The sequence below is a fragment of the Echinops telfairi genome, unplaced genomic scaffold (assembly GCF_000313985.2).
Source record: "Echinops telfairi isolate 266 unplaced genomic scaffold, ASM31398v2 ScPeMD7_7468;HRSCAF=8506_2, whole genome shotgun sequence".
NCBI classification, from domain to species: Eukaryota; Metazoa; Chordata; class Mammalia; order Afrosoricida; family Tenrecidae; genus Echinops; species Echinops telfairi.
The window spans coordinates 436,631-452,091 of record NW_022111371.1 but is presented as its reverse complement, the minus strand read 5'-3'; the positions used below and the strand labels follow the sequence as shown (position 1 = coordinate 452,091).

The 15,461-nt window shown below is 45.1% G+C and overlaps 1 pseudogene; it reads right to left on the bottom strand.

The window, feature by feature from the left end:
• Positions 1-9,414: 9,414 nt before the first annotated feature.
• Positions 9,415-15,461, bottom strand: part of LOC123521015 — a 31,134-nt pseudogene continuing 25,087 nt past the window's right edge.

Here is a 15,461-nt window from a genome sequence, read left to right as displayed (position 1 = left end):
AAACAAATATATACTTCTTGTCAAAGAAACCATTTCCTATATTCTCCTTGTCAACTCAGTTAGGGTAAGTTTCTTGTCTTGGTGCTGGATCCTGAACGATGCGTCCATGATGGTTGTGAGGAGACGGGGGCAGGGCGTAAAGGTGGACAGGCACGGGGTAGGGGATCTGTCCTTGAGGACGCTCTGTGTACCAGGGTGCATAGACCGTGGGCAATTTTAGTCCCCATTTCTCACAAGCTGGACAAGTCTCCTGGTGGCTTAGTGGATTACGACTTGATCTACTAACTTCAGGGCCAGGAGTTTGAACCCACCAGCTGCCCTGTGGGAGGAAGATAAGGGAGAAATGTGCCCCTAAGAAGTGAAACAGCCAAACCAAACAACACTGGGCGCATTGCTCAAAGTTCTGCCCCATTGGGAGGGTTTCCTTTATCTCTGTCCTTCAGTGAGGTCCTGGGAAGGGGTTGCATATCCAGCTTGCATTGCATATCCAGGTGGCTTTGCATATCCAGTTTGCTTTGCATAGCCAGCGTGATGATTAGGACTCTGTGAGGCACCTTGAGGAAGGGGGCTGACTCCCTCCCACGTTGATCTTTCCCCTGGTGTTCTCCCCCTTTCCAAAGCCTATTGCTGTAGAGTCCATTTCAGAGTGGAACCCTTTGTAGGGTTATCTTGGCTGGAATTCCCATGGGGCCTGCCTTCTGTGGAGGTACGGGGTGGGTTTGAGCGAACTGTAGTAGTTGAGCAGTTTGAACCACCCAGGGACCTCAGTGGCTCCTACGAGTTTTCTTGTGTGCCAAATATATATTGGTAGCCTAATGTCTAGGACTTGGACACAACCCTGTTCGGAAGGGGTGTTTCCTTATTATGCATATGAGACTACACCTAGTTAAGGTGGTATGGTAATTAGGGATGATGTCAATGAGACTCCTGGCCATGGGGAGAGTCAAACCTGTCAATCAAGTCTCAGCCCGATACACCTCCTTGATGTCATCATTGGAGCCCTGGTGGCATAGTGGTTACAAGTTGGGCTGCGATCCACCTGGATGGCAGTGTGAAATCACCAGTCACTCCTCGGGAGAAAGACAGGGCTTTCAACTCCCGTCAACCAGTTACCATCTCAGAAACCCACAGGGGTAACTATGAGTCAGCCCTGACTCGATGGCAATGAGGATTTTTTTTTTAATGTCATAAGCTTATAGATTAGAGATATACAGTATGGCCATAGCCGATCCCTCCTTTTGCCCTCTCACCTTCTTGCTTGCTAGAACTCTGCCTGTTTCCGAGGGTGGTCCCATGTGGGCCACTCGACACAGAGCTGCTGGCACCCTGCCATGTTTCCACCAACTGTGGATCCACTGGCCTGTGATCTTCCTGCTTCCTCGATTCATCATTCTGAGTCACTGGCACGTGCCTCCTGGAATCTGAAGAGAGTCTTATCGACCAGCATGGACTTAGGGACTTGAGTTGGTCTCGGCCGGGAGGCCTTGTTGATATATAATTCCTTCTTGAGAGAAAGCTCTTTCTAAGACATATATGAGTGTCACTGCATTTATTTCTTCTGTAGGCCACCTGGCCTAACACAGACTGTGTCTGTCTGGGATCTCTGAGGAATAAAATCAGTGAAATGTTGTTGTTGTTGTTAGGTACCATCAAGTCGGTTCTGGCCCACAGCGACCCAATGCATGCCGGAAGGGCACACTGCCTCATCTTACCATCTTCACACTTTTTTGTTGCAGCCGCTGTGTCAATCCATCTCGTTGAGGGCCTTCCTCTTTTGTGATGCCTCTCTGAAGTGCCTGTGTAAACATATGAGGGGGTTTCAAAAAGTTCCTGTACAAATTTCATCCTCTAGCAACTCCGTTTTTTCCATGAACTTTCTGAAGCCCCCCCACCCCCCTCTTCCAGACACGCCTCTTTACCTCCATGATGCGATGCTGTTGCTGTGCGGTGCTGTGGAGTTGGTTCTAATTCACAGCGACCCTCTGTCAACAGAGCCAAACACTGCTCCGTCCTGCACCAGCCTCACGGTGGTTCTGCTGGAGCCCATGGCTGCAGCCTCTGTGCCAATCCATCTTGCCGAGGGCTTCCTCTCTTCGGATTGCCTACTTTACCAGCATGCTGCTGTTTCCAGGGACAGGTCTCTGCGGATCACATGTCCAAAGTACAAGGCAAAGTCTCACCGTGTTCTCTTCTAAGCGGCCCTCGGACTGTACTCCTGAGACAGATTTGTTATGTAATATCAACCCAGTTTCTTCTTGGTAATCAGGAACTGTCACACTAGCTAATATGGTCACCCCCTTCTGGGCCAGATGATTCAGAAGCACGAAGACCCCAAATGCCCAGGTGGCATCCTTAAGGCTTAGTTCAATGAAATTAGTGTTGTGTCTCCTAGTGGGAGCATCCCTCCCTTTGGAACTAAGACTTCTGACTTCCAGGCTTCAGAGAACAGGGTCTTGGGGACAGGAAATAAACATTTAGTAAGTGAAACACTAGGTGTAATAATGAGGTGCCATTTATAGCCCCTGATTTCTGGACCCAGGAATTCTGACTAGGAGAGAAGCAGCACTAGCTATACGAGGCTGATTAAAATCATACACAGCCTCCTGGAAAACATTGCTCCAAGCATAAAAAGAATTTTCACTTAGTTGGTGCTATAAGTGAGTCTTTAAAAGAACCTTACATCATTCTATTTAGTTGCTTCAAGGTGATGGGGAGCATAATAAGTCCAGTAGTGAATTATATGCGCTAGACCCATTGTCATACTTCATTTGCTGTGAAATGTTTCTTGATCGGAGGCAATGCTGTGTGGAATATCATTCTGGGGGACAAGGCATTCTGTAAGCCCACAAATGGTAGTTTTGGCAAAAGCCCTGTATACAGGGAAGGCAAATCTATAGCAGCAGTAGATGTCTATTTTACTAAGAGCAAAATGCTGTCCTATCCATAATGGAAAAGGTCCAATGTAATCAACCTGCCACTAGGTTGCTGGCTGATTGCACCAAAGAATGGTGTCATGATGGGTAGACAGTATCAGTCCCTTGTGATGGCAGATTGGGCACTCAGCAGTGTCCTTAGATGATTTGGCCTTGGTGAGTGGAAGTCCATGTTGCTAATCCATTCACAATCTCCATGCCTACCACCACAGCCACTTGGTTCATGAATCCACTGAGCAATGGCAGGAGTGTCTGGAATAAAAGACTGACTGGTATCCATAGAAGTGCCATTCTAGTCACTTGATTATTAGCATCCTCCCCATGGTGAGCCAGTCTTTAGTGAACTTTCACCCGAGACACAAATATCTTCACTTCTTCAAAGATGTCTTCATTTCGAGATGTCTATCCACACACCTCTTCCCCAATTCTTCTTAGCGTCCATTTTCTAATCCTTTCTTTCACCAATTTTTCTTCCAAGTCTCTGATCATCCAGCCAAACTGTTGGACATAGCCTATGAATCAGTATATGATCACACATCTGGCCATATCTCCTTCCAAACTAAGTGAACAACAAGGTGCACTGCTCCAAGTTCTGCCCATTGGGAGAATTTCCCTTCATCTCTGTCCTTCAGGAGGACCCAGCAACTTTCAAGTGGTTTCTTCAGAGCATGTAGAGCCATCTGTAAAGCAGACATAAGTTGTCTTTTCCTCTGTCAACTGATTATAAGGAACTCTCCATTCAGCCATAGGTGCAGACTGGGAGAGGGAAGCTAATGTGATAGGAATGGGCACTAAGGGCATTGGGGCCACTTCTTCTTTTTCTAAAAAAATCTTTAGTGAAATTATTTTTAAATTGGGGTAAACACACACACCACAAAACATTTTTCAATACTACAACTTCTACATGTATAATTCAGGGCCATTGATTATACTCTTTGTGTTGTATACTCATTATTGATATCTTTTCCCATATTATTCTACCACCATTCACATAAATTCGATGCCTCCTGAGCAACAACTCTTCCTCCTTCACCCAAGGATGACTTCTTTATGTCACGTGTGCATCCAGGCCCTGCTGGAGCTAGAAATCACAGTACCGCTGCCTTTGATGATGGAGTTTGGCTATGAACGTCCAACTTTATGAGTATGACTTTGTCACACTCTTGGGGCTCATGGAGATTTGAATCTAGTTTTAGGGCTCAAAGCAAAAATGGGTGGTGCTGGTAGGTCCTAGTGATGTTCAGGAATGCCTTTCAAGGTATCTATCTGCTTCAGGTGAGACCTCAGGAACTGTCTCACCTGGGGAAACATTCCCCAAGCAAAGTTTCCAACAAGGGCTTCTCAGAGGTAACTGGGTTAATCTCATCAGATGAGAGGATGAAGGCTGATTTTACTGCAAAGGAGGTTTAGAAGACAAAGCTAGGGGGAGCTCTTCAGATGGGGGGTAGAAAGGCTTGTTCAACTATCAAAGGTGATTCAACAGAATGTAGGGGCTAATTGCCCCTGGCGTCTTCTACTTTGGCCCAGATTTCACCATGCCTTGAGGTGGGAAGATGTGCAAGGGTACAGAGGAGCTGCACACAGAAGTTGTGGGCAAGCTTTGAGGTGACTCAAGAGGATGTGGGCAAGCACTGTTGAGTCTCCTATGGACACATCTCAGGATGCAGGGTGGCAGAGGGAAGCTGGTAAGCTCCCTGCCAGTGAATGGCATGAATGGCACTGTTGGTCCAAGGGCACATTTCCTGTGAAAGCTAGCTACAGAAGATCAAACGTTTTTTCCTGACGGGTGTAATTTAAAGGTACAGCCAATGTTTGCTGTGGGTAATTGGGTCTTTCTTTGCTCTTGAAAATCATGGTGGCTTGCTGTCTGCACTGGGAGACATCATTTTCGAACTTTTCCAAACGCCTTAAGCCAACCCTGGCTTCTATCACGAGCTGGCAGCGCTGCCATTTTCAAGATGTGCTGATACCCGCTGTCTCCAGGCAGCAAAAAGGCAGTTGTGTTTGTATTTCCGTTTTGCCCTTTACAAGAACATTTCAGCCGAAGCCATAGGCCTTTTCCTTCAGCCTGTTTTTTCTTTTTTAATAGAAATCGCAATGGCATTAAACTCTTTTAATTTAATTCCAAATACCAGCTTCTAAGGTTCAGTGACGTCAAAGCTCGATTCTGCTGCCCAAACACAGTTGGTGCTCAGGCAATAAAGTCTAATCAATCAGATATACCAGAATAAACATACAGGCAGGAGACATGTTTATTAAAAAAGGTCATGGGCAGTATTTGTGGAGTATTTGGACCATAGAAGGTTCTTTCTACATTTTTTTGGTTGGGGTGGGGGGTAGGTAGTCATCCACATTTTGCAATCATTTGAACAACAAATGTAGGAATGTGTCCTCTCCTGCACCCCACCCCCCTCCAAAAAAAATGCTCATTGAAGAGAGAACAGGAAGTTTACTGTGTCCTGCAATGGAAAAATCCATACGATATGTTGTTGAGTGAGTAAAGAGGCTTTTAAACACTGCTGAGTAGCTATTTTATGAAAAAGGGGGTGGGGGTGGGAAGAGAGGAGTTGATAGTTATATTTATTTGTATTACACCATACATCTGAGAAATTCTAAATGAAAAAACAAAGACAAATACTTGGGGATGAGTTGAGGAAGGCAGAAATGAGGAAAGAGACTTCTCATGCATAATTCTCATTTGAATGTTGGAGCCATGTGAACTTTTAAAATAGTGAATGGGTTTCTTGGTTCAAAAAAAAAAGATAATATAAAAGCTAAGGAATAATAACAATATATAGTCTTTGAACGCAGCATCATAATTAATCCATTCCACAGAGCTCAAATATCTGTGCATAGTGAATCCTTTGCAAAAATTTAAGGGTTAAATATTTCAATTTGATTATGGAAATAGTTGATAGCTATGCAACCATTTTCCATTCAGACAGCAGGGGGCAGTGTTTCCTTGTTTTCTTTTTCCTTTGTGTATTGGTACCTCCCTCCACCTCCCCAATTTTACATGCAAAATCAACCAGGAGCCCCCAAATTTAAATCTATGCGCAAAATTCACCACATTCTCTCGATTCATGTTGTCGCTAACTCATCCCAAAAATCTGTAGGGGAGTTGGAGCTTCAAGTCAGCATGCTAATGATAAAAAGGGGCTGATGATTAGGTTTGCTTTTGTGAAGTCTGAAGTCCTTCTGCCTTCTGCTCTGAGCCGCCTCCTTGTCCTTCCAGGCCGACCACATACACGATTTTCTGTAATCAAGTCCTGAAAACAAAACTTGAATTATGGAAATTCACAGCGGGGTCTTTCCCCCCCCCTTTCCTTCGTAGTATTTGGAAGGGAAACAGTTCAACAAACAAACAAACAAACAAACAAACAATGAGCAGATTTTGGGCTCCCCAGGAATGATGCTAAAGCAAAACAAGCGGAGAGAGGAAGAGACTGACAGCTGACTGAATGTTGATCCTTGCGCCTGACACTGTACCTGTGCTAACTCCAGGTGTTCCCCAGTGGAGTAGACCAGGTTGGCTAGAGAAGCAAATCCTGTGACACTCACCTTTGTATAAGAGAGAGCTTTATATCTAGAAGTCATATACTATCAAGAAAGCATCCCCACACAGTCAAACTCACGCCCATAAGTCAGAGACTAGTCCATGAGTCCCTCTTCAGACTCATGCAGCCACATTGATGATGCAGGATGCAGGAAGACCACAGGCTGGTGGGTACAGGCGGATCCAAGGTCAGTGGAAACATGGCAGGGCTCTGGCAGCACACAGGGTCAGAAAACATGCAGGGGTAGGTCCAGAGAGAGGGGGAGGGTCCTAGGGCCTCCTCCACCCCTACACACTCAAGGAGACAGCGGCAGGATTTGACCTGATTGACAGGTTGGACTCCACCTGTACACTTTTAGACATCTTCAAGTTGACACAAACTTTTCTAACTATCACACTAAGCAGGGACGTGTCTGCTCCACTTTGCTGAGGAGAGATGAAGGCTCATAGGGGACTGAGCAACTTGCTTCAGGTTGTGCGCGTTCCTGAAGGAGTTGGAATTGGGAATCGACTGTGACCATATCCAAAATGGAAACCTGAAACGATTCCCTCCTTGGCTGCTGTTGTTGACTGTGAACTTGTTGACCTTGACTCACGGTGACCCCCAGGGTTTCCTTGACTGCCATCTCCATGGACACACATTAAAGGACACAGCTTCTTCTTCCTTGCTATTGCAGGGAGGGTTCGTATCAATAACTTCTAGGCTGGCAGCCAACTGCAAACCTCTTATGCCGCCTCAAACCTCTATGCCACCTCTTATGCCACCTCTTATCCCCCTCAAACGTACTGCCATTGATGGACGCTGACTCCTTCAGCCCTCAGGGTAGGATAGAACTGCCCTGTATGTTTCCAAGACTGTAACATTTTTTCTCCATGTAATTTTTTAAAATTGTGGCAAAAATATACACAAAAACATTCTCTAATTCAACAACTTCTACCTGTATAACCCAGTGCTATTGACGATACTCTGCATGTTGTACAACCACCATTAAGATAAACTAATCAACAATTCTTTCTCCTTCACCCATGGCAACTATTGGTCATTTGGCCTAGTTTAGTTTCTTCTTTATTGTTTTTCAGTAGTTTTCTTGATCTAGTATTCATATATCATACACTTCCATATGAAGTCACTTTAAAAAATCATTTTATTGGGGGCTCATACAACTGATCACAATCCATCTATCCATCCATTGTGTCAAGCGCATTTGTACATTTGTTGCCATCATTTTCAAAACATTTCGTTTCTACTTGAGCCCTTGGTATCGGCTTCTCATCCCTACCCCCTCCCTCATGATAAATCACTTTAAAAAAGAGTTGTATATACGTCATCACAATCAGTTCTGATGCTCCCCCCCTGCTTCCCCATTCATTGTTCACTCCCTAAATTCCCTCCTCCTCCCCATCCGCCCCCTTGCCCCCAATAAGCACTACTTATCGCCTCTGTGCAGCCACGCCTTCTGTGCTTCACAGACTGGGAAGCCTAACAGAAACAATTAAAAACTAAACAGAACATCAAGAAGAAAGTAATAATATTATAAAGAGAAAAATAGAGAGTAAGAAAGAAAAGACCACCATTAATTTGTAAAAAGCCAGAGAGAAAATTGCTGTCATGGAACAAGCAAGAAATATTTGAGCCTAGAGCATATTCGCATTGGGTCAAGAGGAAGGTCAATTGACCATACCATGTTTTGATCCACCATAATCAAGTTTGCAATAACCTCTGTCTGATAGTAAAGCTATTTGAGTCCCTTGTCTGTGGCCAGAGGGCATCTGCCATAGGCTTACTCAGACTAGATATTCTGCACATGGATTTTGGGCTCCCATTGCTTTCCATAGCCTTCTACAAATCGGGAATTCACAATCGAAGCTCTGATACGTTTCCCTTCATCATATTTGGATTTTGTTATTTACATCTTTGGCTCACACAGGCTGGTGTGTGTCTTTCGTGTGGGCTTAGTTGAAGCCTTACTTAGATGGCTGCTTGTTTGAACACAAGCCTTTAAGACCCCAGACACTATTCCAATTGATAGCTGGGCACCATCAGCTTTCTTCATTACACTTTGCTGTAGCACCCTGATCTTTGGTGAGGGCTTCATAAAGGCAGGTATGGAGCAGGAGGCCCATGTTATCAGCCAACTGCTCTTGGATTGGAGCTAGAATTATGTGGGAGCCGAGAATTCATCTGCTTGTCCATGAGTTATGAACTACTCTGGTTTACATTGGTGGTTTTATTATGACAGAAACAAAAACCAACAAGAACAACAACAAACAAACCAACCCCCAAAGGAACAAAAAAGAAAACCACTGTCAATCATCAACCTGGGGTAAAAGTTGATTGCATTGATAACACAGTAATTTATCCAGTGATATAGAATTTGAGCAATGGTTGATAAGTGTTTATCATATAGCCCAACTATGAGCTGCAGTCCAAGAGTTGTTGCTTTGTACAGGTCGATTTCTTAATTGACTGAGTTCTATTTACACTGACCATGGGGGTTGGTGCTAGGGGAAACTTTTCCTGTATCATTTCTTACAAGGGCAGGTCCTGGCTTATCAGTTTAAACCTGACATATTAATGCAAGGGGGAGCATTGAGGCACTAAATATATGGTGCTAAGACCGTAACTCTCTTTTTTGCCCAACAAGGGTGGTCCTCCAAGGGAAGACTTTATTCTCTGCTGCCGCAGCAGTACAATCTATGACTTCATGCACACTGCGTCCACAGGGACTACGGCGGACAGACAGCTAGGTTTCCAAAGCAGAGAATCAACCGAATACTTGTCTATTTATACGCAAAGGCTTCTAGGCATTTAACTGTGTTTTCTAAGAGATGCCATGTTCTTGAATTTGTACTTATAAATCGTCACACACTTGGAATTTCATGAAGTGCAGGACACAAAGAATCAATGAAACACATTCTAAAACTTCAGACATCTGGACGGCTCACGGCTGGCTGGGTCTTCAGGATGAGCTTCGCACCCTACATTTCAGCCTCGAAGCCCATCTCTGGGACGGTGGACGCATTGGCCGGGCCCCGCTCCTTCATGTCTACAATCAGATCAGATTCTGGTTCCAGCTGTGGTCCTCTCTGAGGTTTCCAGTACATTCACCACCCACTGGGTCAGAAAGGGCTTGGCATGGAGGCCACAGTGGTCCAGGATCCGCGGGGGGGTCGTCCAGATCGGGCACCCTGTCTTGGTTCTCTTTATTCTTGTAACACAGATTCCCAATCAGACGGATGAGATGAGACTTAAACCCACTTGAGATGTCACATGCAGTCAGCAGCAGCGAAGAGGTTTGTAGTGTCTTTTCCAGCTAATGTGAACCAATCGTAAAAGATCATCCCTCTTTCTAGCAAGCCAAGAGAGCCCTGTAGATGGACGAGCAGGTCATTATTAGCAGCTGTGTCACAAAAGGCCATCGATAAGCCAGATTGTCGCCAGAACCTCCTCACCTTCTGCTCGTTGCTCTGACTCCACGTCAGCGCACTCCTGAAGTTGTCCACAGAGGCCCAGCCATCTGCTCCCGTGGCGCAGGGACACGGGGACGTGGTCCGTGGGCAGGGAGTCCTCACTCACCAGCTTGGCTATCAGAAGGTCTACAAATGTCACCCTTTCTTGGTTGCTCAGCTGTGCCCAATTCCGGGTCTTTTTTTTCCCCTTCTAGTTCTTCTTCTTCTTTTTTTTAAATCGTTTTATTAGGGGCTCATACAACTTAATTCTGGGTCTTTCAGAAATGGTCCATGACCACCAAGAATGGCCATTCGGATTCGGGCAGCATTTGGTGAGCTTCTGACGCCAATGGCACCATCTTGGCGCTCTAGCCGGAGGCTTGGGAACATCAGCATCCAAGAGCAGGCTGCGATCTTTTTGTCATGACAGGCCAAGCAAATAAAGAAGAGTTCTGGGACAGGGTGAGCTCAAACAATGGACCGGGACTTCGCGGTTCGTTGCCTAGAAACTGCTGGCCACGGTGGACAGCTGGCCATGGGGATTCCCGCTCCCGAAAATGAAGAATCAAATCACAGCAACAGCAATCGTGTCCAAGTTTCTGGTGGGATCCTGCTTCGGGGGACACTCGATGCAAGCGCTGGGGGGCGGTGAGAGAACTGGGACTGGTCTCTCCTGACAACCTGTCCAACGCTGCCTCTAAGGAGCCCTCTGGCTGCTCTTCTTCCAAAACAGACGTTTGTCCTTTTGGCAGTCCACGACACTTTCAACATTCTTTTTCCGTTTTCTGGAAAACGGATGAATTTCTTCTGGCTGTTTTTGATTCCATTCAAACCCCATTTTCACCGACTCGGTTCTGACTCAGAGAGACCCAATAGGGCGGAGTGGAACTCTTCTGGATTTCTGCGACTGGAAATACTTGCAGGAGCAAGCAGCCTCATTTTACTTCCTCGTGGCATCTGACAGGGTTTGAACCACAGACCGTGTGGTTAGCAGCCCAACAGTGTACCCATTATGGCGTCAGGACTCTGAACTGTGGTGTTGGCAAAGAATATTGAATATGCCGCGAGCTGCCAGAAGAAAGAACAAATCCATTTTAGACTGAATATAACCAGACGGCTCCTTTGAAGCAAGGATCGTGAGATTTCAGCTCGTTTTCCTTTCTTTTCTTTTAAAAATCATTTTATTAGGGGCTCATACCACTCTTATCAATTGTGTAAAGCACAATCCAGACATACATCAATTGTGTAAAGCACATTTGTACATTCATTTTATTTTCTTCCTTCTTTTTTTTAATTGGCTAAGATCAACCAATAGATTTTGGCAAAGTAGAGGGTCAGTGCAAATGAAGGAAGCCCTCAATGCGATGGATTAGCAAAACCGCCCAAACCAATGGACTCCAGTCAATAACCATGCAGATGGCAAAGGGCCAGGCAATGCTTTGTTCTCTTAACATCAAACAGCCACCGGTTGGAGCTGGCTCGATGAAACTCACCATGGCAGATGATTATTATAGTGTTCTATTTGTGCTAATGAGAAGGTGGCTCTTTCAAATACATGTAAACTCATCGCCCTCAGTCCAAGGATAAACAGATCTGTTTTTGGAAGAAGTACGGCCAGAGTGCTCCTTCGAGGCAAGGATGGTGAGACGTCCTCCTATATACTTGGGGCATATTGTGAGGAGAGACCAGTCCCTGGAAAAGGTCATCATCTTTGGCAAAGTAGAAGGGTGGCGAAGGAGGGGAAGGACCTCAAGGTGATGGATTTACACAGTAGCTGCAGCAATGGGCTCAAGAATAGGAACAATTGTGAGGATGGCACAGGAGCAGGCAATGTTTCATTCTGTTGTGCTTAAGGTTGCTATGGATGGGAAACAATCTGATGACACCTAACAGCAACATTGCCCTTAGAAGATTCTGACTTATAAGGACCCTTCACGACAGAATAGAATGCCCTCATGGGGTTTCCAAGGCAACCATCTTTATAGAAGCCAACTGTTGAATTATTCTCCACAGGATCAGTGGGTGAGCCTGTGCTTAACCATGGCACCACCATGGTCCTTTAAATACACACTTTTGTGTAAAAAAAAAATCATCCATTTAAACAAAAACAGGTGAATTGATTCCAGTAGACGTAGTAGAGATTACAGATATCACCCCCAAATGCCAGTGCTGTTGTGTGCTGTTGGATTGAGTTTGACTCAAAGCAATGGTCTGTAACAAGGTAGAACTGCTCTATAGGATTTTCATGGCTGTCATCTTGATGCTAGATTACACCTTGTCATAAGGAAACAAAGATCCTCACAACTGGACCCATGAGCAGTACCATGATAGATGGAGAAAATAATATAGTTGCCAAGGATTTCATTATACGTGGATCCACAGTTAACAGGCAAGAGTTCAAATGATTACTATGATAGGCAACCATATTGTGAGGAAGGAGATAGAGAGCCCACAGGCAGTGAGGGAAGGAGACCAGTGGTGAGAGCAATGGGGGTGGCAGGATGTCTAGAAGGGTGATCTTTTCCGCCCTGGTCAATCTTATCACAAGCCTGCAGGTATCAGACCCTGGGGATGATTCTAAACCCCCAGGTCATCAGATAACCCCAAGTCTTGTTGCTGAAAACGGCAAGCTTACTTCGCTGTCTATTCCCTGGGCTAGCCCCGGTTGAGAGCATGACTGGATTTTATGGTTGGATCTGAGAAGTAGGACCAGTCCCAGGATTGGTCCGTTCACAACAGGCCTGTATCTGTCCACCAAACCTGACCAAAGTCCCTAGACACAGTTCATTCAGGGGTAGCTCACTCAAGTGCCCACCTGCTGTCAAATGCTTTCCTTTCCTTTCCAAATAAACTCTGCTTTCTGCTTGCTGTATTGTGGTTCATGAGTTCATTCTTTGGCCCAGGAGACCAGGAGCCCCAAGACACATAGAGCAGTTACGACAATATTAGTGACCACCATTTGCAACTCACAGACTCCTTTGTCTTCAGATGCACTGTGACGGCTATTTCCTTCCAAATGGACTATCTACAGACTTAAGGGGTATTTGATGAACTCTCCACTGTAGCTCCCCTTTTATCTACACAGTAGACAGTCGTGTAAAGTGAACAATTACACCAGGAGGCACACACTCCTTAGAGCAATCAACCCTATTAGAAGGGTAACAGCATTTGCTCAGGCACTAAGCTCAGAGGCAGAGAGGACAGTGAAAACAGTACACATGAGATGGTGTGGGAAGAGGGTGGTAGTTTGTTGAATGGAAAACCAATTTACTCTATAAACTCTCAACCAAATCACAATAAATATGCTTTACACAATTGATGTGTGTATGGATTGGGATAACAGTTGTATGAGCCCCTAATAAAATGTAAAAAAAAAAAAGTTGTATGAGCCCCCAATAAAAGAAAAAAAAAAGGTCAAGAAGTTAAAATTAAAAATAAAAGGCAGTTGATGGACTTGTTCAAAGGAGGGGTGGGGAGTTAAAAATTAAAAAAATCAAATGACGTTTTACATCAGCAAACATCTGCTGCACTAAACCTCCCCCAAACCCAAAGCAAGCTCCCTGCCATCTAGTTAATGCTGACTCATAGTGATATAAGGAAAACCCTAATAGGGAATCTTAACCTTTGGAAAAGAAACCCAACATACTGCCTCCCTCCAGGCATTTCCTCATCTCCGGAACTCCATCGTCCCACGCACGACCCTCTTTCTCCTTTGCTAACAACTTTGTGTGTGCCCTACCTATTTCACTTCTGCGATCTTGGGCAGATGAAGTACAAAAGCTATGCCCATTCAGGGCCCAGATCTTCCAGAATGCTAGGTCCTCCAGGCTGCTGGCTAATGCATTTTTTACTCTCTCAAGTTCTCCACGAGGGCCATTCCCGAGTCAGGGTATTACTGTTACAGTGACCCCTTGTGGGGTTCCGAGACTGTAACTTTACAGGAGTAGAAAAAGCCCTTCTCCCGAAGAGCTGCTGGTGGTTTTGAACTTATGCCCATGCAGATTGCAGCCCAACATATAAACATGACTCCAGCAGGGCCCCTCTGAGTACTGAAAACCAAAGATGTTCCGTGGAGGATTAGGGTGTGCCTGGGCCACTCCTTGGTATTCTCAGTTGCCTTGTAAGATCGTGAAAGCTGGACAGGGAATAAAGGAGATTCAAATGCATCAATTTTTCTTCCTTCTTCCTTATTCAACATCCAACTGTCACATGCACAGGAGGCAATTGAAATACCACGGCTTTGGTCAGATGCACCTTAGTCCTCAAAGTGACATTCTTGCTCTCCAATAGTTTAAAGAGGTCTGGTGCACAAGATTTTTCCCAATGTAATATGTCAATTGATTCCTTTGATGCTGCTTCCTTGAGCACCGATTGTGGATCTCAGCAAGATGAAAGATGAAGTCCTTGACAACTTTAATATTTTCTCTATTTATTATATTACCTATTGGTTCAATTTTGAGAATCTCCCCCACCCTTCACAATAGTTATAATCCATATTGAGCACTGCAATCCTTGACCGTCGTCAGCAAGTGCTTCAAGTCCTCCTCGCTTTCAGCACTGTTTTATTATTTGAGTTGCATGAAGTAGCAATTGGAGTATAAGAAACTCATTGCCATCGAGTTGAGGTCTCCAGGCTTGAGCATACACGGCGCAGTTCTCTGGATGAGGATGGCTTGCCTTTGGGCACTTTCTCAGGGGAGTCTGGGCCTCTTTTCCCTTCAACAACAGGTAATGGCAGTGGATTGTGGGAATGGGGTGGAAGTGGAGGGGCAGAAATTGAGATAATTGAGATAATCTCATCCGTGAACACAGCATGGTACTCTCCTGGTCTTTAACCACCCAGCTCCCACCTGGGGTTCCAACAGCCTGTGAAAAGAGATTGTTATGCATGTTTGCGAGGTCAGAGAAAGGACAGTGACAGAGAAGCTTCAGAGGTTTGTCCAAGGAGGGGACAAAGCTAATACTTGAACTTTTCCATAAATGAAAACCTGCTAATCCTTCTGACAGTAGGCTGCAGGGACAACATCTTTTTAAGATCAATAATAACAGCAGCAGCAGCGGCAACAATGGATTATCACTATAAATGCGGACACTGTGTTGGCTTCTGAATCATGTGCCCCATGTATCTCTCTTGCATATGGCATGGAAAGCACTGAGCACAGTGGGCAGCCTGTGAGTTCTTAATGTGAATTTATGTGGTTCTAAAATAACAGTGGCATCCTAAATAAAAAACAAAACAAAACCAAAGTCACAGCGACTGCTAATACCAAAGTCAACAGTTTGAACCCAATAGCTGCTCCTTAGGAGAAAGATGAAGTGTTCTGTGCCTTTAATATTTACAGCTTTGACAGACAGTCCACAGAGAGGACCACATGGCTGGCCCTACTATGAGACATGACGCCCCTCACTGACCCATAGCCCTACAAGGGACAACACCGGAGACACAGTGTGGGAATTGAACCCGATCTGATCCTGACATACTGAGGCAAAACAATAAGGGGTGCAACAGAACAGCAAGGGAA